Source organism: Electrophorus electricus, chromosome 18, assembly GCF_041902795.1.
Source record: "Electrophorus electricus isolate QZ-2024a chromosome 18, ASM4190279v1, whole genome shotgun sequence".
Lineage (NCBI taxonomy): Eukaryota > Metazoa > Chordata > Actinopteri > Gymnotiformes > Gymnotidae > Electrophorus > Electrophorus electricus.
In genome coordinates, this window is record NC_137514.1 from 3,362,657 (window position 1) to 3,375,538 (window position 12,882).

Here is a 12,882-nt window from a genome sequence, read left to right on the forward strand (position 1 = left end):
ACACTTCCATGATCCACAGACAAACGAACAATAGCTAATGTTTGTAATATGCAGTGGAAAATATCACTGTGAGGACATATGAAGAGGGAAAGCAATCTGATAAATTGTTTATCATCTTGTAAATAGTACAATCAGTGAAAATTACCATGTTATTTACAATTATACAAGAATATGTGGTAGACATCATCAGAGAACCTGGCTGTGAGGTCAAGAGCTGCATAAGTACCATCCTTAGCAACAGGGTCAACATTCTGCAGAGAGGAGAGTTAGCTAACATTAACAGGCCATGCTGATAGCCAAAACCGCCATTTAGAGGCAGGTTCTTGTACTGCAAATTGAGTTCAGGAAATAAGCTCACTTGAAAAACACATTTTTTCTGTTCCATCTTTGTCTCCAGCTTTCAGAAATCAAACATCAATATGTTTACAATTTTTTTTATTAAAAATTGTGTGTCTGTTTGTGTGTGTGTGTGTGTGTGTGTGTGTGTGTGTGTGTATGGGGGTATGGGGGGGCTGTGTGATGTGTGGTGTGTGTGTGTGTGTGTGTGTGTGTGTGTGTGTGTGTGTGTGTGTGTGTGTGTGTGTGTGTGTGTGCGATTTACATAATTTTACCTCTTCAGTAAAAAGAGAGCAGCTGCAATAACAACAATCCCACAAAGTCCAACTCCAACAGTCACATACAGTATCATAGAGTGGTCTGCTAACAAACACACATACAGATACACACACGTGTGCACACATTTTTTTTTTCAAAAAGGGTAAAACTATTCTCTTATCAGACACAATATCATACCTAGAATTATTTTCAACCAAACAGATTGTATGTTCAGAAATAGCTGTTGTATATAGAACATTATTATATCAAAAACCAATTACCTGTCTTCTCCTTTAAAGTGATGTCTGTTGAAGCTGATTTTAGAACCCCGTGTTCATTCTTAGCCACACAGTAGTAGCAGCCACTGCTGTTGGTGATGTAATTCTGTTCAGATCCTACAGGTGAGGTTCCACCTTCCTTAAACCAGGTGTAGTTCTGCACAGGCGGGTTGGCATCACTGCTGCAGGTCAGAGTCACTGAACTCCACTCCACTATTTCACCAGAGGGACCGATGGATAATGACACATTCTTTGGAGGACCTTATAAACACAATGTAAGAAAAAATGTAATTAATAGAAAAGTCTTTATGAAAGTCAGAAGGACACTATTAGTATTGTAACTATCATTAACATACACAAAACATTTAGTTACTGAATGAGACCTATGTCCATGGTTATTACTGGCACATGTATTCTCTGCTCTCTTCAGCATGGATTTGGAACGGAATGTTGTATGCCTGTATTTGTCCTACTGATGTTTTCCCCTTAAACCATGTGTAGTTCTGGGAGAGAGGTTTTCTCCTCTCTCCTCAGACAAAATTCTTCATTTCCTGCCTTCCAGCAATCCGACTACATGTTTGCTGGATCACATTCCTTCCACTCTGTTCAGATCTCAAGAGAGCTGTTTCCTTTCATCTTTGTCATCATCAATAACCCCTTATCTTCTGGACATGGACCAACTACATTAAAAACCACCATGGTGGTACCAAACCTCAAGAAGGCCACACTCAATGGCTCCAACATAACCAATTACAGACTGTTATCACTTTTCTCTTTCCTCTCAAAAGCCATTGAACATGTAGTTTAAAATCAAATTTCTCTTTTTTGGCAGCCTTTGACACAGTAAACCACAACATTCTTCTTTCTCATCTCTCCAGGCTTGGTGTGACTGGCTCTGCATGGAAATGGTTTTAATCCTATCTGGAGGGATGGCCCTATCAGGTAACATGGAGAGGATCCACATCCAATCCATGCAGACTCTCCACTGGCGTCCCCCAGGGCGCAGTATTAGGCCCTCTCCTCTCTTCTCTTCTCTTGGTGATGTAATATTTTCTCATGGCTTCTGCTACCACTGCTATGCTGACAACACCCAATTATTTCTTTTTTTCCCCACCCTCCAACAAGCAGGTCTCAGGATGCATCTCAGCATGCTTGAAAGACATTGTGTCATGGATAACAGCCCACCACTTCAAGCTCAATCCCAGTAAAATCGAGCTTCTGTACATCCCAGCAACTCCCAACCTTTACCATGACCTCACATTTTCCTTTGTGAATTCCATGGTATCACAATCTGAAGCTGCTCGTAGCCTGGGCATAATTTTGGGCACCCATTTGTCCTTCTCAACTCATGTTTCAAATCTGACCTGATCTTGCAGATTTTTTCTTTGTAACATATGAAGGATTTGGCTTTTTCTGTCACAGGAACCTGCCCAGTTATTTTTGCAATCTCTTGATATCATCAGAGCTAGGCTACTGCGATTCACTACTTGCTGGTCTTCCTCTAAGTACCATCAGACCTCTACGGCTTGTCCAGAATGCAGCAGCATTCTACAGCTTGTCCAGAATGCAGCAGCATTCTACAGCTTGTCCAGAATGCAGCAGACTTCTATCTTCTGAAGTTCACACGTGTGACTCCACTGCTGCTCTCCCTTCATTAGCTTCCATTATCTGCCTAAATCAGATTTAAAACCTTGATGCTTCCCTAAAAAGTCAGAAATGAACCAATCCCTCAACACATGATGTCAGTGGTCAATGCCCAATCTGTATCTCGAGTATTTTAAAAACTATAAACAATAAGTGCTAGAGTTTGATAAACAACATAAACAATACCCTACATTAAGTATTAATACTACAGACTACAGACAAAAATATATCATTTGTAGACAGTAAATAAATAAGAAGAAAAATGTAATTTAATTGTACTGATAGATAAAATATTGGTTACATGTTCCAAACAAAACTTGGTTGAACAACCAATATTCTCTGTGAAGCCCTTAATCATAATAAATGATCGACTCACACTCAACTGTGATGGACAGGAGGAGGACAGGTGTTCATGGTCTAATATGGAGCAGGTGCAGCTGCCGCTGTCAGCCGGGTCAGCCTGAGGCAGCTCCAGCTGGTTGTCTCCATGCCTCTGCTCACATGGACGACCGTCTTTACGCCACACATAGGTACTGAGGGTGAGGGAAGGGATGCATGTCCCACAGGTCAGCGTCACCCAGCTGCCCTCCAGCACCACATCCAACAAGGACACCACCTCCACAGCTACATCTGTGTAATCAAACTTTCATGACAAATGAATGTTTGTATACTTTAGAATTTAGCTGACACTGCTTTAGTGCACCATGCTTGAGTGAGTGGTAGTGAATGGTTGTAAGTTTTTCATGTCTATGTGCATTAACCTCTCTGTGTCATGATTGGCTCTCCCAAGTATCCTGTCTCTATGGTTTCCCTGTCTTATGTCTTTGTTTTATGTATGTGTTTCATTTTCCCCCACCCATTATTTATACCAACTGTGCCTTGTTTAATGCTAGTTAGACCATGTATTTAAGCCCTGCATTAGTTAAGTCTTGTTGCTGGTCATTGTGAATCCAATGCTCTGTTTGTTTAATGCCCTGTTGTGGTCTTGCTACCTGTATTTGTATGCCTAGCTTTTGTTGTGTATGCCTGTCCTAGTTATTTATGCATATACCTCAGTATGTAAGTCCTGTTGTTCCTTTTAAACTTCTTCCCTTTTATGTTGCCATGTGTTTGTGTTTATGATAAACTCTCATATTCTTTGTATTGGCTCACTCACCCTGGACTGTTCTAATGGCTCTGATTATGGATTTGCCCTCAATAAATTTTACTCTTCTCAGTGTATTCATCCGCCTCCTCACCGCTCTAAGTTACACTCTGAAAGGACACTTATTAATAATTCTTTACCTTTTTGGGTGAAAATATGCCTTTATTAACAATACAGCAAGAATAACACCTTTTCCTTATTTCTCACCAGAAAAAATACATTGTAGATAGATAAATAGATAGACAGAGACAGCAACATTAAGGTTTCCTTAAACTATTGAAATTATTTTAATAAATTGCTGAATAAAAATGTAACTGGTTAATCCACTGATTTGTCACTAATTACTGACATTGATAAGTGTGTGTGTGTGTGTGTGTGTGTGTGTGTGTGTGTGTGTGTGTGTGTGTCTGTGTGTGTATGATTAATACGTTCTGAGCTAGGTCTGTGCTCGACTGCACAGTGCAATGAACTTATGGGGTATGAGGGAGAGAGTATGAGCCATGACTGTCATTACCATGCTGACTATGAGGAAAAGTATCTCTGCTGGGTGGCAGGCTCCTCATGCGAGGAGCATGTGTGTGTGGCCGTGCCAAACGTCTGGCCTGGAAGGGCCGCTTAAGCCTCTTCGACAACAGGAGCACACACATCTTCACCCTTCGTGTCATGCACCTCAGCTCTCAGGACTCTGGCGAATACCGGTGCGGCGTAGACGCCAGTGGACCGCAGAATGGCTATGCAGTGGTGCGGATTACCGTCCTGGGAGGTGAGTGAGAGTACGTGTGGGTGTCAGTCAGATAAGGTCGTTTTCGCAAAAGGTGTTTGGTGGTGGCCTTATGTCTTAGTCTGTACTATATTATATGCTGCTCTCTTGTACACTACTGGCTTTACAGCTGTATTGTATACTACTTACTTCCTACATTTTTTATGTGTGGTAAAAGCAATTTAATCTGCTTCTAATGTATCCAGACCCAGAAGAGCAGGTGACAGGTGTCATGTAGCACTGGGTAAGCATAACTCACACTTCCTTTTTCCATGTAGAACAAAGAAGGGAAACCACAACGCCAGCCAAAGTGACAGAGAAAAGCCAGGAGGAGCAAAGTGAGACACATACATGCACACACACACACACACACACACACACACACACACACACACACACACACACTTTCTTGCTCATTAACATTCAGTGTCAATCTTAACAATTTGTCTCATTTTTGCATTACCTCAGAAGTCAGGATTACAGCTGTGACAATACAAAACAGTCCAACACGGAGTATGTGACCAACACACTCTCCCAGACATATACACACACCCACAAACACCTAACCCGTATCTTCACCTAAAGGAAAATTTTAGTTGTACCATTTTATTTAGGAAGGTTCATTTACCATTTTAGCTATCTTTATGATTTTAATTAAACATATTTTATGTGATAGAATAACACAAAAACATCTCCTTCACACACAAGTTTCACTCTCTGTTCTCCCCCCCTCCCTTCAGGTTCTGGAGTGTGATGATGATGGTATGCGTGGGAATGCCAACCTGCGTGTGTTTTCAGTATCATTCACATGTTCCAGTTAATCACCAACTGCAGCTACTCAGGTAGGTGAATGGAAACACACTCACATGCCCACCCTTCCACATATACACCCACATCTCCTGCCCAGCAGGTGTCAACAGTATGAAAAGCATTTAAAAAAACACACTTTCCAGAGACAGAAGCTTGTAGTAGATCATTAGATACTCCAAGGAAGGCAGACTCAGTACTGTGGAATGGTCTTCAACCTGACTGGCATTTATCAAAAATATTGGGTGTGCTTAAAAATGAAGAAAACTTATCAGGTTTGATAAGAAGACCTGATGGGCCCAGGCTTGGCTTCTTCTAAAGAGGATGGACAACTACATATTTGAAGCAGGATGGAAATACACCCTTTGTTAAGCTACTGTCTATTATAGAAAATATACTAGGACCAACTACCTACATCACAGCCTCTAAGAAACCATGTAGGGAACAGATCCAGTGAGCAAGTTGTAGACCTCATATTCATAGTGATATCATTCAGACAGGACATTGCTACTGGCTCAAACTGATAGAGGAAATCAAAACACACAGGAAATTCAGAAGGATCATGGTTTGATGATGAAAAACGTGTACACACATAAGTACACTCACACAGTAGCATGCTTGCACACAAACACACTCACACATTGTAACAAAATAATTCGGTATAGTTCCCGAAGCATGACTCCACTGTGAGCTGATGGCAAAAATCTGAGCTGATAACCTCTGAATACACATGATCTGAAATAACAAAATAACAGATTTTTTTCCCTCTTACTAGCTGCCTATTTCCACCTACAGGTAGAGTTTCCTGCCACATCAGAAAAACATCACACACAGCAGTGGCTCATCTGAACAGCCCAGATATACATCTGTATGCTATAGGAGCCATCACAGCAGAAGGCATGGATACAGAATCTGAGTACATGGATCTAAACCTGCAAAGACAAAGTAATGATTATGAACAAATCCAAATGGACTCCCTGCTAGAGTCAGTCTATCACACTATAGTGTGATAGACCTAGCTTCCAAATAAATGTAATGATGAGCACACATTTCTTAACACAGTATATTCATAGGCATTTAATACCAAGGACAACGTCAATGTGAAAAGTGCCCTGAAATGTTTTGAGGACAGTAGTTTAATAAGTTTGAATAAGCAATTCTGTATTAAAACCAAAAATAACAGTTTTTACTGTATGAAACTGATAATGTTGCAGGTACAGCAAAACTAATGTCATTCATAGTGAAAAGGAGTGAAGGACATAATTTGTCTGTAGGTGAATTCTGTAATGGAGAGAGACAGAAAGGGTGGGAGAGGGAGGAGAGAGAGAGAGAGAGAGAGAGAGAGAGAGAGAGAGAGAGAGAGAGAGAGAGAGAGAGGGTGTGTGATGAGGTCAGAGGCCCTGGACCCATATATTACAAACATACTTACATCACACATAACATGATGTAGACTCATCTGGGTTCCTGGTACCAAAAGAATGTTAGCCAGGGCAGAGCCAGCTCTAGTACTGCTTAGAAGGGCTTATGACCAAGTAAAAACTGAGCTGGCTTTTTAGTCTGGTGGTCAGGGCATGTGTTTACTGCCTGTAGGATCTGAGTCAGAGAACTGGGTGGGGTTCCTGCTCTCTACCTTCAACATATGTGGTGTCAGATGTGGGATAGTGCCGCAGAGATGTTAGGAAAATGCTTGTGGTTAAGGACAAGGGTGAGAATATGCATCTGCTTTAATTTCACATTTTTGTTTCTATTATTAGCACAGCTTGTAAATATATCTGAAAGACATATAAGGAAGCGTATCTGTGTGTGCGTGTGTGTGTGTGTGTGTTTGTGACAGAGAGAAAGTCAGCAAACAAAAAGGAAAGAAAGCAAGAAGCCATCTGAAGTAATAGAAGCAGGTTACAACACACACACACACACACAAAGGAAAACAAGTTAAACAACAGTAAAGAACCCTCACAGAGTCCTCAGGGACAGTGAATAAATATGAGGATGCTTCTTGCTAAGCTCTGGACTCTCACAGGTAAATCTGAACACAAGGCTCTTAATTCATCTTTTGAGCTTACTTTCTGCTTATTTTATTCACCCCACCCTCATGTCAGTTTTAGGAAGTGTTACAACTGACACACTTACTGTGAAAGGCGGTGTTGGAGGAGAGGTTCAGATCCACTGTTCTCATCGTTTGGCTGGCACAAATGTGAAGTACTTCTGCACAGCCTCATGCACAGAGAAGGACATTCTCATTAAAAGTGCGAAAAACAAACTATCTGTCAGCGGGAGGTTTGCGCTGTTTGATGAGGGATCCGGAGTGTTCACTGTGACCATCTCCAACTTACGGAAGTCAGACTCGGGCACTTACTGGTGCGGGGTGGAGCGAGTCTTTAAAGACACATATCATGAGGTGATCCTAACCATATCAGAAGGTGAGGAAGTGAAGGATGCAGATCGAGGCAAATTTGGTGATGGACAAAAACAAAATGACCAAACTTTAGCTCAGAAACAAAATGAATGTATTTGTAATGCATCATCCATTTAACAGTGAAGTGCAGTTCTAATGTTCGATTCCATCACAAAGCTATATTGATTCATTGCATGTGGTTTGATTTGAAATACTTCATAGCTTAGATAAATGTTTTGTCATTTTATTTTTGGTTCAATTAAAGTGCAAGTCTTCCATCCCAACCTTAATCTGCTTAGTTGGAAAAACAATGAGCAATCTGTTTTTCTCTTTATTTTAGCTTCAGAGCCCACTCCTCCATCAATTGTAACCTCATTTAGGCTTCCAGACCACAAGACCCCAGAGGAAACAGGTAAATGGTATAAATCACCTGAACTTTTATCAGGATGCAAATTAAAATGGCTCACTGCTTCAGCATAACACTCAACATCAGTGATTAAAAGCACACAGCTGCGTTGGTTTAATCTATTAAAAGCACACAGTTCAGTTGATTTGGACGATTGTTTTGGGTTGGTATGGTTGCTTGGTTTGGGTTGGTTTCTGTCTATTAAAAGCACAAAGCTGGGCTGTTCTGTTTGATTGTTTTAACAGAAGTAAGAGAAGTGACCGTTTCTTTCAAAACAAGATGGCATGGGACAACCATACACGCAACTAGTACAACTAGCACACCTAGTAACAGTACTTCAAATGTTTTTGTGCCATTTCACTGCTTTTAGCATGCAACGGTGTCATCTGTACCTGTGCATCCTAGGAATTAAGCATTATTTGATGACAAGATATATCAATAAAAGTTAAAGTGAATTCAAATCATTTTTAAACAAATTGGTCAGATTTAATTTGCTCTCTTATGTATTCCAAATAGAGTGTAAAAAGTTAATTCATTCTGCTCTGTTCTGTTTTCCAGAGAGGGTGTATATAGGTGCTGGTCTGGCTGCAGTGATGCTCCTTCTTGCCATCTTCCTTTTCATGCTGGTAAAACAAAAACATAAGCACAAGAAAGTCACGGAACAAAAAATAGTGAAGGTAAGAATAATTAGTTTTATGTGCATCTAGGTATGTTAGAGAGAGAAAGACATATTGTAGAATAAGAAAAAGTTAACAGACCTGGCTTACTTTCTGTGTTTAATTTTTAATCTGATTGTTTACACAGGCTCATCCTTTTGTAAATCAGCCCACCAATAACAGTCCAGTCAGGAACTTCATCAGCTTCACTACAACCAATCACCAGAAAGACACCAGTTCCACATCCAATCACATGAAGGCTCCATGCCTAGAGAACACCCCTACAGCCAATAATAGGTCCTTCCTAGATGCCAGCTCAGTTGAATACTCAACTATAATGTCAGAAACAGACTCACATGACTCTCTAAATTATGTGAATGTAAACTTCACAAGGAAGGCTGATGACCTCAATTACTCCTCAGTTATCTTCATCAGAGGAAGTGATCTCAACATCAACAACCCAACAACATCTCTGGAAGGCTCAGGTAGGTCTCCTATGGGCAGTTCACATTCCGTTAAAGATACAGATAATGTCATATATTCAACTGTAAGGAAATCAAAATAGAGCGTAACTGTCAAATGTCAGGCAAGGCTAAATGTGCTTTCCTTCTGCTTAAAAGTGTACAACTTTGAATGAACATTGGATGCAGGAGCTTGGTCCATTTCTTTCACACCTAAATATCTCTTACAGTAACAAATGTGAATGCATTTCAGGTTCATTACCAGTAAAAGGTCTGTAGACAACTATAAATAAACAACAAACAAACAAACAGCCACCATTTGTTTTTCGATGCCATGATTTTTGAGAAATTTACACTTTAAATAGCACAGTCACACTCATGCGACATATTCTGGCTGCACTTTCTGAAGTACAGTCACAATGACGTGGTCTGTCCTGGCTGTTCTCTGTGGAGTTCAGTCATGCTGGTGTGTGTTTTGGCTGTCCTAAAATATGTAGTAGGACCACTGATCTGTCATATAGTACTGAACAACTTCCACAATAAAAACTATCAGGTAAAAGTGAGTCTGAGATATTGTTATGTTGGTATACCCAATGCTGATTTTTTAAACGTTTTTACTTTGTTTCTTATGGGCAGGACAGCAGCTGCGCAGCCTTTCTGTGCAAATCTACTTTATTCACCTTTAGCTATCTAACATTATTATTCTCATTATTAATTGAGAATATTAGGTAATTTGTAGATATATTGAAAATATTAGCTAGCTTGTATACAAACCACGATTATGTGTCGATGGATTGATTATTTCCACAATTATGTGTCCATGGATTATTATTATTACACTAATAATAAAGCGATTAATTTTTTCAGAATTTGGATTTGGCCTATGAAGAAAGCAGAGTAATCAAAACAGACCTATCAAAACAACCAAAACAAACTTTTTTAGTGGTAATGCAAACAACCACTAAAATGAAATGTACGAAGTGACTGCAAAGTACATTTCATTTATTATTAATTATTGGACACATAACTAGGTTTTGCATGGCAGTGGCTTCTGATTATTACACCATTAGTGGGTAGGATATACTCCTAAAAGTGTAAATAAAGTGTAAATAAATCAACTTTGAGATACAAAGAATTTAAAGAAGAAGAAGAAGAAGAAGAAGCAGATGTAATACTCTATGATAGAAGAGTATGATAGAATAGTCAAAGTACAGTGCACTTAAAAAGCAGCTTTTGCTTCTAATATCAAAACAATAGCAGGCACTAAAGTCAAAGAAGCCTGATTCCAGTCCTGCAGGGAACACCAGCACTGCACACACTGAGCCCTGTCCCTGGGGTAACCTGTTTCACTTGTCAGCAACTCAACACTTCTTACAGTCAACCTGCTGATTCACACACTGAGCCCTGTGTGAGTGGGAGCCGGTGCATTGGAGCAGTGAGAGCACTGAAGTGAACTGGACACTGAAAACATCTAAAAGGGGCAACAAAATAATATTTTGGGAATAAGAATATGAAGAACCACTGAAGGGTTCCCATGGAAGTTCAGGGGTGAAAGTGCATTTGACGAAGACCTGAAGAGTTTCAAAACGTGCTTGATGCTTGAATTTCCTGAGAGATGAAGACCTTTGTCAGCCTCTCTTGTACTCTATTATCGGATGAGGTGTTAGAATTTTTAAAATCTTCTTTTATAAGAACACTCAAACTGTCAAGACATATGAAATTAAGTGCTTGACAAAAATAATGACTGTGCACATTTATTAAGACTACCATGAGTACTGACTAACTGAAACCAGTTTGAAACCAGTTTTACAGGACATAATAATATTACTAATAACAATAATAATAAGCATTATTTGTAAAGAATATTTTAAATGATGAAGATAAAAATTAAATACAAAATAAAATAAAATAAATTTTATAGAGAAAAGAACAATAAGAAGGTACATACAAAAGTGTTTTATAGTGAAATATAAGACAGCATGCTAGAAGTTGTAACTAATGCAGTACTCAATAAAAACATTTTGCTATGTTTTTAAAGGCATTAAGGATGGCAGTTGGTCTCAGATTGTCAGGTAAAGAATTCCAGAGCTTGTGGCTCTGATAATTAAAAAAGAGCATTTGGACTCTACACAACAGGATGTTGAGACTCTGAGAAGATTGTGTTTTTGGAAAGCTCTCAGTGAAGAGAACCAAGCACTTACACTCTCTGCTTTCTTGTAGCTGCTGTTGGGAGTATGCTGTGTGCCCAGATCAGAAAGACAGGAACAGAGGGCAATGTTGCAGTTATCCAGTGTCCTTATGCTAAAGGATATGAAGCCTATCTCAAGTATTTCTGTAAGGGAACCTATAAAGACTGTGTCTCAGTTGTAAAAACTGATGGTAAGGAGCCCTGGGCGTTTCAAGGAAGGTTTTCTTTGCATGACAACACAGAGAAAAAAAAAATGTTTGTAGTGACCATCACTGCCCTCAGAATAGAGGACACAGGACAATACTGTTGTGGAATTGATTCAGTCGGGTTAGACCCGTTCACTGTAGTCCATCTGACTGTGAGTAAGGGTGCGTGTTTTTTTCATGAACATTTCAGTATCTTGATTCAGAATCTGGATATTTTTCAGTATCTAAATTGAATATTTTGTTTTCATTGTGGGACTCCTGCATTTTTAATCTGTTCAATCTCTCTCCACGAGCTCCTAAGACTCCACAACCTAAACCCTCACCCAAGTCCTCCACTCCACTCTACCCCCACACCACTAAAGGTAAGATCTTCCCACTTCTGTCCTACAATGCCCCTTGAAGGTGTTTTGACTGAACAGTAAAATATCACTTGATTGCTAATATATAGCAGTAGGTGGAGAGCTAAGCTCAGCTCTGACTTGATGAATTTTTCTGTGCTGATGTTGCAAGAAGCCAATCAGACGAAGTACAATTAAACCTGCAGTTCAGTGTTTGTAATGCTAAATCCAAAACTAAATTTATGGTAATTAAGTGTTAAATCACATATTTCCATAATTCAAAAGATTAATTTCATTAGTATTTGTTTAGTCAGAATACCAAACACACATTTACATTATGTGCATTGGTTCCAGTGTGAGAATGTTTGTGAACACGCAGGGCTGCCACTTTCTACTAATGGAACAGGAAACAGGAAACTCCACTCAGCCTTCAGGTACCAGAAACCACAAAGGCAGCAACACACTTGGTCTCAATTTCAGGTTTCTTAGGTGGTAAACATATGCTTGAACCACCAGAACAAAGTGACAGCTCACCAGTACAACAACCACAACACACATTTTCCTTCTTTCAGTGACATTTACCTTCTATGAGTTTCTATCAACTTGTAACAGTTTTAGATTTTGTGTGCATGTGTTTCAGAGTAGTGTTCCTCTTTCAGTTAATGTAAGGATTCCCCTTTAGTTCAGTGCTTTTCAATTGTTGATGTGTTGTCTTTAATAAAATAGTAATAAACAGTGTGTTAAATACCTTAATTAAATTAGTTAAATATAAACGTGATCTTAAATAAAGGTGGGCAGTCGAGTAGACAGCTGATGGAACATTAACACTACAGATATCACACAACGTGTCAGGTTTGTGAACAGAGACAAAGTCGAATGCAGTAAAGATATATAGCTTAATAGAGGCAATCCAAAGAGTAGTCAAATACTGGCAAATGGTCGATACAAGTAGAGGCACAGAGCAAACAGATCTAAAGGGAACAAGCAAGAGAATATCTGAAAACA

At 39.5% G+C, this 12,882-nt stretch overlaps 1 pseudogene across 1 annotated transcript in view; it reads right to left on the bottom strand.

The window, feature by feature from the left end:
- Positions 1 to 243: 243 nt before the first annotated feature.
- LOC118242660 (B-cell receptor CD22-like) overlaps positions 244 to 12,882 on the bottom strand; it is a 127,915-nt pseudogene continuing 115,276 nt past the window's right edge. The window contains exons 8-9 of the transcript XR_014118318.1: positions 876 to 1,133; positions 244 to 251 (exon numbers count right to left, since the gene is read on the bottom strand). The product of XR_014118318.1 is annotated as a B-cell receptor CD22-like (transcript). The remainder of the gene's footprint in view (positions 252 to 875; positions 1,134 to 12,882) is intronic.